The sequence below is a fragment of the Schistocerca serialis genome, chromosome 1 (assembly GCF_023864345.2).
Source record: "Schistocerca serialis cubense isolate TAMUIC-IGC-003099 chromosome 1, iqSchSeri2.2, whole genome shotgun sequence".
Lineage (NCBI taxonomy): Eukaryota > Metazoa > Arthropoda > Insecta > Orthoptera > Acrididae > Schistocerca > Schistocerca serialis.
In genome coordinates, this window is record NC_064638.1 from 1,057,505,682 (window position 1) to 1,057,523,944 (window position 18,263).

Below are 18,263 nucleotides of genomic sequence, written 5' to 3' on the forward strand. Positions count from 1 at the left end.
CCGTTCGCCAGTTGTAAGTCTTTCGATTTGACGCCAGTTCGGCGACTTGCGTGTCGACAGGGATGAAATGATGATGAGGAGGACAACACAACACCCATTCCCTGAGCGGAGAAAATCTCCGACACTGTCGGGAAACGAACCCGGGCCCTTAGGACTGACATTCTGTTGCGCTGACCACTCAGCTACCGGGGGCGGACATTCTGCTGCAATTAGACGACCCAAGAGTAAAAATTATCAACATACCGTAATGTCCTTATCTTCTTTGTGCTTTTCTGAAATGCGGAAATTTTGCTTTTGGAATCCTGTTGCACAGGTTCGTTTAGCGAGCCCGCGGAGTACCTGGTCGACAATGAAGCCGGCAGGGCGTTTGCGTCCGGGGAGCCGTGGCATTGCCTGGCCTTGGCATGGAAATCACCAGCGCGCTGGCCACCGCCGTCGCGCTGTCAGTCCTGCACGCGGCGTCTTCCGGATCGCCCGACGAGGTAAGCTGCTCCGGGCTTCTGGCTTCTGGTGCCCCGCCGCTCCGGCAGACCACCCCGCACGTCACACCGCCCTCACCAACAATGTCTTTCGGCGCAACCACCTGCAGTCATCTATATCCAGTTGTCCCGCCATAGGCCTTATATTTTGACCCAGCCGGTATTGTAGCCGATGGGTTCTAGGCACGACCGCTACGGTCGCAGGCTCGAATCCTGCCTCGGGCATGGATGTGTGTGATGTCCTTAAATTAGTTAGGTTTAATTAGTTCTAAGTTCTAGGGGACTGATGACCTCAGATCTTAAGTCCCATAGTGCTCAGAGCCATTTGAACCATTATATTTTGACCCAACTTTTGATTATGGGATTTGTTTTTGTCGTATTGCATTTTCTTGAACGATATGATCATACGGTGTTAATTACCAAAACCTGCACCGCAAATATTGCGAAAGTGGAAAGTGCTATTTATGCACAGGTAGTTATGGGCTCGTATTGTTAGTCAATAAACAGATTATATTAATACGTAGGAAGTGTATTTTTTGTGCAAAAATACACTTTTTAAAATGGAACAGTGCCTATTGACATTAGCAAACAAAAAGTATGGTAAATTAGAAAGTCATTGTCGTTTGTTGCAGGATTCTAGTGCGAGTCGTTTACGAGATATAATATTTTGAAGTTTCCACGTCGACACTTGTTTGTACCATTCGACCTGCGTAGTTGTTTGGTACGACATTGTTATGTTTGCTTGTGTGTCTCTTGTGTGCACTGCGACTTGCTGGTCTGCGTGTTTCAGTTGGAGCCGTAGGTCGTGAGTGGATGACGGGATATAAAAATGCCGACATACTAGTGGTCTGTGGAGGGTGTAGGAAGAAAGCAGTTCATTCGTGTACGGTGTTTATGGCAAGATGTCCTAACAGACGTCAATCTCTGCAGTTATTTATCAACCTCTTCAACCAGTTACGTGAAAGTGTTGCTGCAACTCTTAGGCGACGCGACAGAAGGTTCAAAAAATGGTTCAAATGGCTCTGAGTAGTATGGGACTTAACACCTGAGGTCATCAGTCCCCTAGAACTTAGAACTACTTAAACCTAACTAACCTAAGGACATCACACACATCCACGCCCGAGGCAGGATTCGAACCTGCGGCCGTAGCGGTAGCGCGGTTCCAGACTGAAGCGCCTAGAACCGCTCGGACACACAGGCCGGCCCCGACAGAAGGAAACAAGTGTCGATAGAAGAAATTAATGTTCCTACTGCTGTTGCAGCTGATCCGCGCGTTAGCTCCCGCGCAATCGTACGAGGAAGTGGCACGAGTCCTCGAAGTGTCCTATGCATTCTCCATTGTCATAGGTTCCATCTCTATCACATTTCTCTCCACCAAGAGCTGCATGGAAGCGGAGAATCGTGCTAATTTCTGTACTTGGGCATTAAGGAAAGATACTCCAGATGCATGGTGTATCTTGTTTAGTGATGAGGTCACATTTACCAATCATGGGGTAGTGAATCATCAGCTCATTCTCCCGTTTTTCATAGAAGGAGCACTAATCGCGCACAAGTATCGCAGCCGCCTAACAGACCATCTTCCACTGATGCTAGAAGACGTTCTTCTGCGTACTAGGACGAATGTGTAGCACCAACATGATGGCTGTCCGGACCATAGTGCACCAGGCACTACAGCGTGTCTTCACGAATCGTTTTCAAATCTTTGGTTCGGAGGCAGAGGACCCGTACCTCGGCCAGCCTGTTCTACGGATTTGAAGTCTGTAGATTCTGTAGGGAAAACTAAAAGATGCTGTCTATGAGGACAAACTAATAACATCCAATAATATGCAACGACGTATTACTGCAGTCTGCTCGGACATTTCCGCTAAACCAGACTAGGAAACATGTACTGCCCCTGCCGATGGTCATTTTGTACAAAACTTGTGGTGATCAGTACTGTCGTTACTGATCAGAATCCACATAAAATGGTTCAAATGGTTCTGAGCACTATGGGACTTAACTTCTGAGGTCATCAGTCCCCTAGAACTTAGAACTACTTAAACCTAACTAACCTAAGGACATCACACACATCCATGCCCGAGGCAGGATTCGAACCTGCGACCGTAGCGGCCACGCGGTTCCAAACTGAAGCGCTTAGAACCGCACGGCCACACCGGCCGGCAGAATCCACATAACTAGTGTATGCTCTTGTTCTTTATGTGTACTATCACAGCCAAGTGTAGGCGTGGAAATTTTTCAAAATAATATCTCTTCAACGATTGGCTTTAGAATCCTATAACAAACACCACTGACATTCTAATTTGCCCTGCTTTTAGTCTGTTAACGACAATAGGAATTGTTCCATTTAAAAAAGTGTATGTTTGCACAAAAAATTAACTTTCTAGGTATTATTGTAAGCTATTGATTGGCTAACAATATTAACGCCACACTACCAATCCATTCTGTGAAAACCGCACATCAATTGAGAAAATAAACCAATGAGCAATCCACAGTTATCTTCGGTTGTTCCGCGTATAATAGAGCTGTATAAGTTCATTGATACCATTAGAAAAGGAAGATTACGGCTGAAATTCTTGTCGACAACAAGATCCTTTTCGCCACACGCTACAAAGTGGCTAGCGGAGTGCTGATCCTAAGTCACTGCCGCTGCTTATTTATATAAACGCTTGCTTATTCAGTCTCTCCAAACTGACTTTGCTAATCATAGAAGTGGTTACCAGCTTTCGAACGTGTAGTTGTACCGTTTAGGTAGGACACGCTAGTTGGTTCTGAGCTTTTAAGCTCAATACATCCGAAGGATCGAGCGTAAAAAAGTCGGGAAGGTCAAACGTCATCCAAGTATAATGTTAATGAGAAATTAATATAGGAGTCACGTCAGTCTGTTTCGGATGGGCACCTGCAGCGTTTTTTGTAAGGACTGTGCTTTAGTGAAGGTGGCTCAGTTAGAGACGAACATCTGCAAAAAAAATATATATATATATATATATATATATATATATATATATATATATATATTTAGCAGAATAAGGGAATATGCCCCTAACGTGTGCTTTAGAGTGATTTAGCGTTTTATTAGATTGCCTAAAGCTTTACCAAAACAGTTATTATCAGAATATATTTTATGGATTAGGTTATGGTAGATCTGTATTAACTTCCTGGAAATGTGGGGCAGGATACCTTGATTACTATTGTAAAAACTTTTACTTGAGGAATGAGATGCAGGAAATATTGCAGGCACAACGCCCATTTTCAAATACAACAGAGAAAAATATCTAAATGATATAATTGTCGGTACTTGAAATAACCTGTTGCTCATTATTTTCTTCTATTTCATTTCCGTTGTCTGATTTAAAGTTTTGATGAAAGCGATGGTGAAGGGAAGATACCAACTACAACATCGACATTGTATCACAGAGTTTGGCAGCTCTGATGGGATACTTTGAAATACTTTGCTTTAAGATCAGTGCCATTCATTTTCTGTGCCTTATCTTTGCCCTTCTTCAGACTTACTGTTGTATGTGAACCGTACATGGACTATATGCCCTCCCTGCAAAATTAGAAGAGATCCTTTCGGAAGTCCACGCTTATGCCACAAAAATTTTTGTTTCTTTTGTTAGCTTTCTTGTTAATGGAGTTATGGAGATAAACTAACAAAATCCTCTTTCTGCTTTTCCAAAAATGTAGCGAACGGACTGTTTTCTTTTGCACTTCGGATCAGGTTTGCCCATACTTGAGGGCTGTAAACGTATTTCGTACGTCACTTATTTTTCAATTACGCCAAAATCTGAATCACAAGGCAATCAGGTATTGTATGTGTATTCTTCATTATAACGGAATTATCACTTTCTGTGTTAGCCATGTTGGTCAATTAGCCATGTTAGTCGATTAGATAGTCAATTAGCCTGTCGGAATCCAGGGATCAGAGAAACATGGGACACCCTCTTCTTCCACTCGGAAGCTTGAGACTGTTTTGTGAGGCCTGTTGTCTTCTCCTTTTTAATATGTAATTGAAGCTAGTCCACATTCTGGTAGTCCAATAAACTGACGCCAGATGGACCCAGCTGAAATAATACGCACCTAGTTCAATGTTCACCAAACTGCTGGATACCTCATTATTTCACTAAGCCCTTCAATCGATGAGACGGAACTTTTGTGGTATTTCGTACTGATTGCCTCAGAAAAGTTAAAAATACTTATTGGAGATACGGAAGAAGCCATAAGTAGCGTCATAGCCATTCTTACGGACTTTCTAGTTTCAAAGTTTCTTCAGACTCGAGGTTTATGGAGATCGGTCAGTGACATTTTGAAATTATGAGGTAGTCCATCAGGCTGCTCACGTAGCTGCTCCATTAGCTGCTCATGCAGCTAATGGAAACGCGTACGCATGTGTTTTCCACATCTCCTCCCATACCACTGGACCGATTTCTACCACATTTGGTACACATATCACTTGGAGAGAATCTTTGTAAGAGTAAGAACCACCTACCTATCAAAGGGGTGGAGGTTGGAGTGAGAAAGCACTGCAGCCCAAGATGCAGGAATATCTACATTTTATTCATACGGTATCTGAGAATGAGAGCACTTAGTGACTTGTAACAAACTTTACTTATAATTTCAAGCCCTTGCGAAACTTCTTCTCGTTGACAACTCTCACAAAGTGATGAAAAGAAAAAAGTTCATCGTTTACTAATTTTCGCCTGTTGACAGAGTAAAGCTGCCTCATGAAGCATGAAGTTTTAATTTATTACTTCTTTACTACTAACTTTATTCGCGTTACATTTTGCATACGGTATGCACATATACCACTGAATGTAACAGCAAAATTATATCAGTATAGGAAACATAGTTGAGAAGATATGATGCCGTAAACAATGAGATGCCTGAAAAACAGCCACATCATGCACGACCTATCCTCAATACATTCCGCAGACTGTATCCACATATGACCCTGAATGTACATCAAAGATATATCATCATATGACACATAGGTCAGGAAGTACGACGTTATGTGTGAAAATGAAACTGCAGGGGGAAATTCAATAGTGATACAGGTATTGTGAAATAAGTTTCATATATGTGAGTTGTATTTGACATTTGTGTGCGCGAGCAAAGCCACGGGTAGCAAGCTCATCCTAAACCCCTTGGAAAGATTTCAACCAAATTTGGTATACGTATTAGTTACGATCATGAAAGAAATACTTTGGCGGTGAGAACAACCAGTGTCCTATTGGGGTGAAGAGTGATAACGTGGTGATAGTAGAGACGAGGAGGAGATGGACACACAAAGAGGGGGATGGAGGAAATGGAAACGGATATCGGCGAGTGGGGGGGGGAGGGGGGGGAATGAGATAAACGGAAAGAGGGGAGACAGAAATAGACAGGGGAAAGCAGTAGATGGACAGAGAAATGAAAGAGTTGGACAGAGGCAGGGGGATGGAAGAGATGGCACCGAGAGTGGGACGAGGAAATAAGCAGACAGAGGGCGATGATTAAATGGACAGAGAGGGGAAACGAGGAGGTGGACAGAGAAAGGAAAGAGGAGGGGACTGTGAGAGAGGAGAGAGGATGGGATGAACAGCGAGAGGGGGGAGGAAGAGGAGGCACCGAGAGGGGCAGTAGAAGGTGAGCAGGAAGAGGGCTAGTAAATGGACAGAGAGGAGAGAGAGCAAGGTGTACAGAGAATGGGGGGGGGGGGGGGGGAGGGGGTTGGAGAGAGCAGGAAGAGGGCTAGTAAATGGACAGTGGACAGAGAGGAGAGAGAGCAAGGTGTACAGAGAATGGGGAGGGGGGGGGGGGTTTGGAGAAGAGAAGGAAAGAGTTTGACAAATAGAAGATTGGAAAAAATACATACCCATCAACACCGGGTACTCAGCTAGCTCATTATAAATTACCTACATTTTCGACAGTTGCGGAGTTCTAATGCATCCACAACGGACAAGAACTGTTTACTAATGTTAATACGGGAAAGCTTCTGATTTCATTAAATTCGGTTTTTTGTTGTCTAACAACTTAGACATAAATTTATAGAGCGTATGCTTTCTCCGTTGCTTCTAGTCACGTATCAGTCGATTCATTTTAGTTTTGCTGAACTTCCCTCTACGGAGTATCTGTCTCCTTACCTCCTCGTATCTGAACAGTTAACAACCAGAGTTATCAATTTTGAATCTAAAATTTATCGGGCCCAGAATTTCTCCCCCTTACTGCACCCCCTATTAACAAATTAAACAACCTTTTGCACCCCCAATACAAATCAGTGGATCGTGTTTCTTGTGATGATGATTCACTGACGATTTTACTCCAATATCCTGTCTGATAAAACCTCGCTTTACCTTTACCTCACTTTGAAACCCTTCAGGAAGCGCTATCAGTGCTTTTTCTACTCTTCCTTGCTTCTGACATACTGGTTATATTGCTCCAAGGTTCGCCAAAGGAACAACTGAGTCGTTGCTACTTTCACTGAGCATATAGTCTCACGAAATGAACTTGTAGAGATTAGAGACGCGAACATCGTCAAAATTTCGCAGTCTGGAGAACTAACCTGAAAGAAGATCGACAAGAAAGATTGTTGAAATAATCTATGTTTGCATTTTTCTCGTGCTGTGCAAAAGCCATCTGGACGTGTGATATAGTTGTTGGTGTCTTGCTGGATATGCAGAAACTGTACTTTAGCATTTAGTTATATTTCGAAAGCAAACTCTGCTGTCATCACTAGTCTCTAATGCATGGACAACAAGAGCTCTGTTCGCGAATATGTTTACCGTATGATAAAAATGTACGTTTTCATTTTCTTTTCTTTTCCATCAATTATCTACCCCGACAGTACTCTGGAATCATTACAACGTCGAAAAGTAAGAAACGAGATGTTCTGAAACAACTACCGACAAATTTTACGACGTTGAAAAAGTCGTCTAACGAATGTGTAGTTTTGTAACTGCGGATGGCTTTATCGCGACGGAACTTCGACATAAGATGAAAAACCGATACGGCTCAAACAGCGCCAACACCAAGCAAATATTTCCGATATCTCGTTTTCCTTCACACAGTACACAGGGCAGATGTTGCGGGAAACTGTTACATGTTTGTTCCAATGAAATGGAATATACTTATAGGTCTGTCTCATATTTTATTTTGATGTGTATATTCGTATGTAGGCAACCCCAAGAAAACTTTGTGTGTGGCACATCATTATGGTTCGAGAGCTTCACTGTTCATTTGTTTTCGTACTTTGGTTTGCAGCAGTTGAACTGATTTTATGGAGAGGAAGTGCACTTACACAGTTTGTTTCACAGAAGATACTTTCTTCTGTAACTTAAAAAATAGTCAGTTAAAGGTATATTTGGGCAAACGTGAGAAATGTAGCTATGAACGTAGTTTATTTAGTTATTTTCCACAGGGTTGCAACACAATTCTTTAAACAAAATATTTTTTCTCTAATGTATCTGACTTATTTTAACCGACTCTGTACAAATTAATTTAAATCAAATTTCTGTCAGTTTTGGTTAGAGAGTTAGAAACCTCCAAAGATTTAAAGCGTGTGCAAAGTTTTTGAAGTGTATGCAACACGCTTTATATACAGTAGCGGGTGTAATGGAGCGACATGCACTGTTGTTCTTGGAAATATCCGTGTGTAGCAAGTTTATTTCAGTTTCTTGGGGCGTTGTAGAGTTCTCTGACCCATCCTCGCTACTAAGGATACTAAGAGTGTCTTACTACAACTTTTTTTCCATTAAATGAACCACATGGATACTCTTATTAGGGTCTAGTGACGTGCGCATCTTTCCGTTCAGTGGAGAGTGTTGGTATGACACTTTTAAAATTCATTATTAAGGTGAATTATTCTAAATACAAACCTCTAGGTTGTGGTTAATCGATTTCTCCACGGTGCCCTCTCTTCCAGGAGTCCGGCTAGCAATGTTCGAGATTTTTGTGAGGTGTTCAGAAAGTAGGAGACAGGTATTGTCAGAAAAGAGTCTGAGTAGTGTTAAACAAGTACTGCAGTTACTGTTAAAAAACTTTGTTCATAGACATGATCGGTTTCGCAAACTATACTTGCATCATCAGATATTTGCAGCCAATCCATATAAACAATCTGTTTAAAAGCCGGGAGAAGTACATTCTCCGACATTCTCGTTAAGTTATTTAACATTCACGAGATAGAAATTTAAGAATTTCTAACACGCAAATTTCAAACATCTTAATGAGAATTTTAGGGAATGTGCTTATTTCGGCTTAAAGACAGATCACTTTTGTGGACTGACTATAACCACCTGATGAAGCAAGTATAGTTTGCAAAGCGGGTCCTGTCTTTGAATAAAGATTTTTAACAGTCACCGTGGTCCTTGTTATTCAACATGGAATATTTGGACTGTGGATACCGTAAACACAAAATGTTATGTTCAGTCTAAGTTGTACCTGAAAACCTCAGTCGGTAAGAGTATTATCCACAAAGGAGAAGTTCTGGGTTTGGGTCCCCGTCTAACACGCTGCTTTTTTCTGCCACATAATTTAAGTGCGGGAATCCCTTTCGAGGCTCACAATGACAACCGTGAGGGTTCATTCAATACTTGTCCTTGGGTGAGCGAGATTCCAGCAGCTGTAAACAACCGCAGCGTGAGTGGGAAGGAAGAACTCATGTTAATGACTCAGCCACCGACTTGCATCGTCGATAACTTCCCTATGTTCATCTTAATCAGCAAATAATGGGTATCCTCGGTAGCTTACGTGTCTTTATAACACTAGAGACGACTGCAGAGAAGAAGACACAGTTCATAATACTGACAGTTTTAGTTAAATCTGATTTATTTCTCAAGATTTCTTTGTTCAGTTTAACATAAATCATGTGCCTTGATTTTCCGTTTCTGTTGTTCCCTCTCATTGAATATTCTGTCTATTACTCATCTTTCCCTACAACATATACTGTATATATCTTTCTGAGAACTTCAGACAACTTGCGCCATTTTACGCTGTCCGACAGGCCGACAGACCCGGTAAATGGGTCTCGATGCCTAAAGCATCAAGCGCAACATCAGAGCTACATCTCTGGTTCTACACACTAACCTATGGTTGCTATTTCACTTCATGGTTTCAGCAATCCCTAAGCGACTTTGTCTACTTATTGTATGGAAAATAAAACTCAGGAACTGTTGGTGACTATCAGTTGGGCTTTGGGAAGGGTAAAGGCGCGACAGAGGAAGTTCTGACGGTGATTTTAAAAAGGTTGTAAGACATAGATATGCTCCTTTGCCCCCACTGTTCAATCTATACACCGAAGAAGCAATGATCGAAATAAAAGATGGATTTTAAGAGTAGGATTAAAATTCATAGTGAAAGGATATCAATGATACGATTCGCGGATGACATTTCTATCCTCAGTGAAAAATGAGGAAATGTTACAGGATGTGTTGAATGGAATGGGCTTTCCAAGTACAGAATATGGATCGAGAGTAAATCGCAGAAAGATGGAAGTAATGAAAAGTAGCAGAAATGCGAACAGTATGAAGTATAACATTACGATTGGTGATCACGAAGTAGTTGAAGCCAAGGCAGCAAAATAATCCATGACGGACGGAGCAAGGTAGACATAAAAACCAGATTAGCACTGGCAAAAAAGGCATTCCCGGCCAAGAGAAGTCTGCCAGTATCAATCATAGACCTTAATTTGGAAATTTCTGAGAATGTACGTTTGGAGCACAGCATTGTACTATAGAGAGACATGGACTGTAGTAAAAGCGGAACAGAAGAGAATCGAAGCATTAGAGATGTTGTGCTACAGAAGAATATTGGAGAGTTGAAAATTAGGTGGACTGATAAGATAAGGAATGAGGAGGTTCTCTGCAGAATCGAAGAGGAAAGGAATATATAGGAAATACTGACAAGAAGGGGGAATGGGATGATAGGATATCTGTTAAGACATCGGGGAATAACTTCCTTGGTACTAAGGGAACTGTAGAGGGTAAAAACTGTAGTGTAAGACAGACATTGGAATATGTCGACCTAATAATCTAGGACGTAGTTTGCAAGGGTTACTTCGAGATGAAAAGGTTGGAACAGCAGAGGAGTTCGTGGAGGGCAGCATCAAACCAGTCAGAAGACTGATGACAAAAAAAAGCATACTGCGACTAGAGTTTGTAGTAAAGAAATAATACGCTCTCCTGATTACCGTGCGGTCTAACGCACGGCTTTCCGGATTGGGAAGGAGCGCCTGGTCCCCGGCGCGAATCCGCCCAGCAGACTTGTGTCGAGGTCCGGTGAGACGGACAGGCTGTGTGTGGATGGTTTTTGGCGGTTTTCCATCTGCTCGGCGAGTGCGGGCTGGTTCCCCTTATTCCGCCTCAGCTACACTACGTCGGCGATTGCTGCGCAAACAAGTTCTCCATGTACTCGTACACCGCCCTTACTCAACCACGCAAACATAGGGGGTTACACTCGTCTAGTGTGAGACGTTCCCTGGGGGGCGTGGGGGATGGGGGGGGGGGGGCAGCGCGGGCAGATCCGCACAGAAACTCTGGGTTCGGTGTGGGGCGGCGGAGGGGTGAAGTGGACTGCGGTAGTCGTCGTCTGGTTGCGGACCACTGCGGTGGAGGCGGAGGCGGAGCCTCTCCGTCGTTTCTAGGCCACCGGTTAGCATACCATACAATACAAATAGATAATAAATTAAAGCGCCATGTCCGATGCCGCAGTTTTAGTGCATGGACAGAAAAAAATGTAGTAAGCAATACACTTTTTTCATTATTTTGTGCGGGATGTCTGCGAGAAAAATTTTGTCAAGGTTCCAAATTGACTGTAAAGTTTGCTACAAGTAGTTAAGTGCTCTCACTCTCAAAGACGGGACATATACAGTCTTACTATTTGCGTGTTGTGGGCTAACCTTCTTTCCCACCCCACCCCTACCCCTTTGATAAGTAAGTGGTTCTTACCCTCACAGCGTTTCTTTCCGGAGAAGAAGTGCTATGGGTGACTAGTGTGGCTGAAATCTATCCAACAGTTTTGGAGGCATGTGGATCATTCTTACATACATCTACTTTTATTTTGTAAGGGGTGATCAAAAACATTCTGTTCGAAAGCTGTAGACTCCAGAATCGGTATGCCAATCAGGCAAAGTCGCCTTGAGCTTTGAGGCAATCATCCCATGGCCGCACCAGCTTGAAGATACCCGTTTGGTAAAACACCGTCTCTTTGTTCGTGAAGAAGGCGGCAACTGCTTGCCTGCTGTACATCCTCGTCCGACGGAAGTAGTCGACACTTCAAAGCCTTTTTTTAAGGAACCGAAGGTGTGATAATCACATGGGAGACATCCGGACCATAGAACGAGTGTTCGGGTCTCTCTCACTTGAAGTGGCGTAATGGATGGAGTAGACTTTCGAGATCGACGGGCGTTTTACACTCCTGGAAATTGAAATAAGAACACCGCGAATTCATTGTCCCAGGAAGGGGAAACTTTATTGACACATTCCTGGGGTCAGATACATCACATGATCACACTGACAGAACCACAGGCACATAGACACAGGCAACAGAGCATGCACAATGTCGGCACTAGTACAGTGTATATCCACCTTTCGCAGCAATGCAGGCTGCTATTCTCCCATGGAGACGATCGTAGAGATGCTGGATGTAGTCCTGTGGAACGGCTTGCCATGCCATTTCCACCTGGCGCCTCAGTTGGACCAGCGTTCGTGCTGGACGTGCAGACCGCGTGAGACGACGCTTCATCCAGTCCCAAACATGCTCAATGGGGGACAGATCCGGAGATCTTGCTGGCCAGGGTAGTTGACTTACACCTTCTAGAGCACGTTGGGTGGCACGGGATACATGCGGACGTGCATTGTCCTGTTGGAACAGCAAGTTCCCTTGCCGGTCTAGGAATGGTAGAACGATGGGTTCGATGACGGTTTGGATGTACCGTGCACTATTCAGTGTCCCCTCGACGATCACCAGTGGTGTACGGCCAGTGTAGGAGATCGCTCCCCACACCATGATGCCGGGTGTTGGCCCTGTGTGCCTCGGTCGTATGCAGTCCTGATTGTGGCGCTCACCTGCACGGCGCCAAACACGCATACGACCATCATTGGCACCAAGGCAGAAGCGACTCTCATCGCTGACACGACACGTCTCCATTCGTCCCTCCATTCACGCCTGTCACGACACAACTGGAGGCGGGCTGCACGATGTTGGGGCGTGAGCGGAAGACGGCCTAACGGTGTGCGGGACCGTAGCCCAGCTTCATGGAGACGGTTGCGAATGGTCCTCGCCGATACCCCAGGAGCAACAGTGTCCCTAATTTGCTGGGAAGTGGCGGTGCGGTCCCCTACGGCACTGCGTAGGATCCTACGGTCTTGGCGTGCATCCGTGCGTCGCTGCGGTCCGGTTCCAGGTCGACGGGCACGTGCACCTTCCGCCGACCACTGGCGACAACATCGATGTACTGTGGAGACCTCACGCCCCACGTGTTGAGCAATTCGGCGGTACGTCCACCCGGCCTCCCGCATGCCCACTATACGCACTCGCTCAAAGTCCGTCAACTGCACATACGGTTCACGTCCACGCTGTCGCGGCATGCTACCAGTGTTAAAGACTGCGATGGAGCTCCGTATGCCACGGCAAACTGGCTGACACTGACGGCGGCGGTGCACAAATGCTGCGCAGCTAGCGCCATTCGACGGCCAACACCGCGGTTCCTGGTGTGTCCGCTGTGCCGTGCCTGTGATCATTGCTTGTACAGCCCTCTCGCAGTGTCCGGAGCAAGTATGGTGGGTCTGACACACCGGTGTCAATGTGTTCTTTTTTCCATTTCCAGGAGTGTATGTTGAATCGCCACCGGTACGGAACTTGGCGCTCCATTTCACAACAATGGTTTTCGACAGACATGCTGTCCGATACGCACTATTCATTCTCCAATGAATGTCTACCGGTGTTTGTCCTTCGGCGACCAAGGAAAGCAGCACGTTAGTCCTGTCTGGACGCAATTGACAATAATGTCGTCACCGTTCACGTGTTCTTATTTATGGCACGTCGGTAAGAGGAATGCGCTTGCCTACATGTCGGTGCTTATATACCCGCATCGGAGTCGCAGTACGTCGCATACACACAGCAGCAACTTGCTCATATGGAAACTTTTTGATCGCGAAAAATTAGGTTGTCACAATAGGTTTGTGCATAAATAACTGCTACCAGTGACGATTTTCTTTATTTTACTTTTCGCACTACGCTTTTCGGGAAATGATTCCCATTTTCAAGTGCGTTTTTGTGTTTGTTATGTCATTCCTATGTGATGTTGTCGATATGTGAGATTCTGCTTCATTTTGTTAACTTTGCTGCAATATATAAGAAAACACGCGATTTTTAGTTGGTTGTCGATCTTTTTGTGAAGTTAGTGGCGAAATTTAGAGGAATTTGTACTTACAGTTTCCTTTGTGATCCATCTGTGCAGAGTATCACACACACTAAACATCACACACAACTTGTTGTACATTTTTAAACATCGGAAACATTTTACATAGACAAAACAGTGACACAGATCTTCTTACAAGTAGTCAACAGAGATGACATTATAGGTCTTTCACAGAGAATGATATGCTTTTGTACAGAGGTTATTTACCTTAACAATTTGGATCATAATTTACTTATGTCTATTTTACAATTGTGCTCATTTCTATATGTTACTATTTTTATTTAAATATACTACTGAAACATCTGAAGAAATTCACTGATTCACTTTCAAGTTTTTCGTTTAATATTTTATCTTCATATTTTCTGTAATGTGAATATATCTCCAGTTCTTCTAGCAAATCCATTTTATGTCCTGTATTTAGTCGGCGGAGTACTTTGACATTTTGCTCTATTTTTCCAAATAGGGGTCCTGTATTGTGTACATGTGTTGCTATGGCTGATGTAGTGTGTCTGTTGTGTGTGAAGGCGTTTACGTGCTCTGCCACATTTCGAAATTTGCTTTAGGCAACCTAAGGAAATCACGGAAAGTCTAAATCCGGAAAGTCGCCAGGAATTTCAACCAACACCTTACCCATCGCGAGTACACTGATCGAAACAGTGAGCCATCTCGTTCGGTTAAAGAGTGACCCGATTACCTACTCAAAACCGAGATGCGACCGCCAAAATCCTCCTGCGCTACCCGGAACACATAAATTTGCGGCAATTACTTGGGGAAAAAGTTTCACTAGCACAACACAGGGAATCGCTGCTGCCCTTCACGGGCTTCTGAGCGCAGAACAGCGCCTGGGACAGACGTAACGGCCGCAAGCGTAACCTTAAACCGCGAAGAGAGCTACTGTGACTTGCACCTAGGCTCAAAGCTCGAAGAGATGTGTGAAAAACTTCTGCGAGAATCCTTAAGCGACATCTATCGGCTCCTCCTTAACGTTAAAGAGCAGTATTATCGAGGTGAGACCCAGCCCTGCGATAATTATTGTGACTCGTGGTATGATGAGCGGGCAGGATCTCTTGGTAAGGGCTCAGCAGCAAACATCAAATACACTACTGGCCATTAAAATTGCTACACCACGAAGATGACGTGCTAAAGACGCGAAATTTAACCGATAAGAAGAAGATGCTGTGATATGCAAATGATTAGCTTTTCAGAGCATTCACACAAGGTTGGCGCCGGTGGCGACACACACAACGTGGTACCATGAGGAAATTTTACCAACCGATTTCTCATACACAAACAGCAGTTGACCGGCGTTGCCTGGTTTATCGTATCGCGACATTGCTACTCGCGTTGGTCGAGATCCAATGACTGTTAGCAGAATATGGAAACGGTGGTTTCAGAAGGGTAATAAGGAACGCCGCGCTGGATCCCAGCGGCCTCGTATCACGAGTAGTCGAGATGACAGGCATCTTATCCGCATGGCTGTGACGGATCGTGCAGCCACGTCTCGATCCCTGGCTCAACAGATGGGGACGTTTGCGAGACAACAACCATCTGCACGAACAGTTCGACGACGTTTGCAGCAGCATGGACTATCAGCTCGGAGACCATGGCTGCGGTTACCCTTGACTCTGCATCACAGACAGGGGCGCCTGCGATGGTGTATTCAACGACGAACCTGGGTGCACGAATGGCAAAACGTCATTTTTTCGGATGAATCCAGGTTCTGTTTACAGCATCGTGATGGTCGCATCCGTGTTTGGCGACATCGTGGTGAACGCACATTGGAAGCGTGTATTCGTCATTGTCTTCGCCATACTGGCGTATCAAGAGGCGTGATGGTATGGGGTGTCATTGGTTACACGTCTCGGTCACCTTTTGTTCGCATTGACGGCACTTTGAATAGTGGACGTTACATTTCAGTTGTGTTACGACCCGTGGCTCAACCCTTCATTCGACCCAGCAAAACCCTACATTTCAGCAGGATAATGCACGACCGCATGTTGCAGGTTCTGTACGGGCCTTTCTGGATACAGAAAATGTTCGACTGCTGCCCTGGCCGGCACATTCTCCAGATCTCTCACGAATTGAAAACGTCTGGTCAATGGTGGCCGAGCAACTGGCTCGTCACAATACGCCAGTCACTACTCTTGATGAACTGTGGTATCGTGTTAAAGCTGCATGGGCAGCTGTACGTGTACACGCCATCCAAGCTCTGTTTTGACTCAATTCCCAGGCGTATGAAGGCCATTATTACGGCCAGAGGTGGTTGTTCTGGGTACTGATTTCTCAGGATGTATGCACCCAAATTCCTGAAAATGTAATCACATGTCAGTTCTAGTATAATATATCTGTCCAATGAATACCCGTTAATATCTGCATTTCTTCTTGGTGTAGAAATTTTAATGGCCAGTAGTGTAAAAATGGCGGTCGGTCAACACATTATGCGAGAAGAGTGGGATAGAAACAAGGCTATTATGATGACGGAGATAATTACAAAATTATTCAAGCACTCCTGCAGTTGAAATACAGAGTTTCTAAACTGCGTTTGTAATAACTTTATCGATATCACCCTAGCACGATATCAAAATACTCACTTTGCACAAGACAGCGAAAGTTCCATGACCGAGTGAGGGGACATAGTGGTACTTCACTGGAGTCACATCTGGAGGATGGCGGATCGAATCTCTAAATCGCTTAAGATGTCGTACCAATTTCTTTCCTCTACCTTCCATAATAGAAACTTGTGTTCCGTCTCTAACGGTTTCGTCTTCTACGAGACGTCAAACCCTAAACGTCTACGCTCAATTCCTCTGCGAGTAGGAGAATGCAGAAACCGAAGAAGAAACAGTTACGCGTCACCGGAAAAACAAGTCGATCAGGGGCATTTCAGGCCCTCGAAAGCCACCCAAGTGTATTGTTGTTGATGTGACTGTGATGTGACAGTGAAGTAAAAACGCGAAGGAACAACCACAGCTAAACAAAGACCAGGCTTACATCGTGGTACCGAAAGACAGGGACCGTCGAACAGAGAGCAGTTGTAAAAAACGGCATGAAATCAGCCTAAGGAATCACTCGTGAATTCCAAAGTGGTACCAGCAGCGCACATAGCAGAATGACTAAACTAACCATTTCTGTATTCAATGCTAAGCGACGCTTGAGATGATTTTAAGAGCAACGCGACTGGACAGTGGATTACAGGAAGCAAGGGATTTGGAGTGATGAATCACTCTCTACCCAGTGACAATCCGATGGAAGGATTTGGTTTGGCGAATGACTGGAGAAAGTTACCTGCCATTATGTGTAGTGCCAACAATGAAGTACGGAGGAGGTGGTGTTATTGTGTGGGGGAGTTTCTAGTGATTATCCAATGCCCATCTGCCGGCCGAGATGGCCGAGCGGTTCTAGGCGCTACAGTCTGGAACCGCGCGACCGCTACGATCGCAGGTTCGAATCCTGCCTCGGGCATGGATGTGTGTGATGTCCTTAGGTAGGTTAGGTTTAATTAGTTCTAAGTTCTAGGGGACTGATGACCTCAGATGTTTAGTCCCATAGTGCTCAGAGCCATTTGAACCATTTGAGCCAGTGCCCATCTTATTGCGTTTAAGAAAATCCTACGGCACATTTCACATCACTGTGTACTGCGTACTGCTGAGGAACAGTTCGGAGACGATTACTGTTTGGATCAGCATGAAAATGCACCATTCGAAACGGGAAAATTATGTCCCGAGGAATTTTTAGGAAAACACTCACATGGAAGGACATTATCACAAGTTGTTTAACAAAATTTACCGTTTAATTTCAAACACAAATAAATATTTATCTTAACCTTTCCCAATACAACAATTTAATGAAATAATTAATCAATAAAAGAAGGTTACTAAAAATCATCAATTAATCTAGAAATTACTTTACCATCTCATGATCATGTAGTGTGACTCAAATTAATAACATGAGAATCAAGGTTCACAGGTTAGCTAATGCTCAGAATAAAAACCATCTCTAAGCACAACTGGTTGATTAATAAATTGTACCCTTAAAGAAAATTAACTGGATCAAAATTACGAGACTAATTGACATTTTGTCAGTGTTACCTTAGAGAAATAATTAAGGGAGGACAAGGCCTGTAAAAATATTAATCAGCCCAGTAGCAGACCAGATGTAAGAACTTCAAACAGTACAGCAGGCAATTCTTGGAACATGAGCAACAAATAAGTTTTAGCCGGCCGCTGTGGACGAGCGGTTCTAGGCGCTTCAGTCCAGAACCACGCTGCTGCTACGGTCGCAGGTTCTAATCCTGCCTCGGGAATGGATGTGTGTGACGTCCTTGGTTAGTTAGGTTTAAGTAGTTCTAAGTGTAGGGGACTGATGACCTCAGATGTTAAGTCCCATTGTGCTTA

General features: G+C 44.2%; 1 protein-coding gene across 1 annotated transcript in view; it reads left to right on the forward strand.

Annotated features, from left to right (window-relative positions):
- Positions 1 to 460: 460 nt before the first annotated feature.
- LOC126415487 (phospholipase B1, membrane-associated-like) overlaps positions 461 to 18,263 on the forward strand; it is a 139,823-nt gene continuing 122,020 nt past the window's right edge. The window contains exon 1 of the mRNA XM_050083433.1: positions 461 to 482. The gene's annotated coding sequence lies outside the window, so the exon portion shown is untranslated. The remainder of the gene's footprint in view (positions 483 to 18,263) is intronic.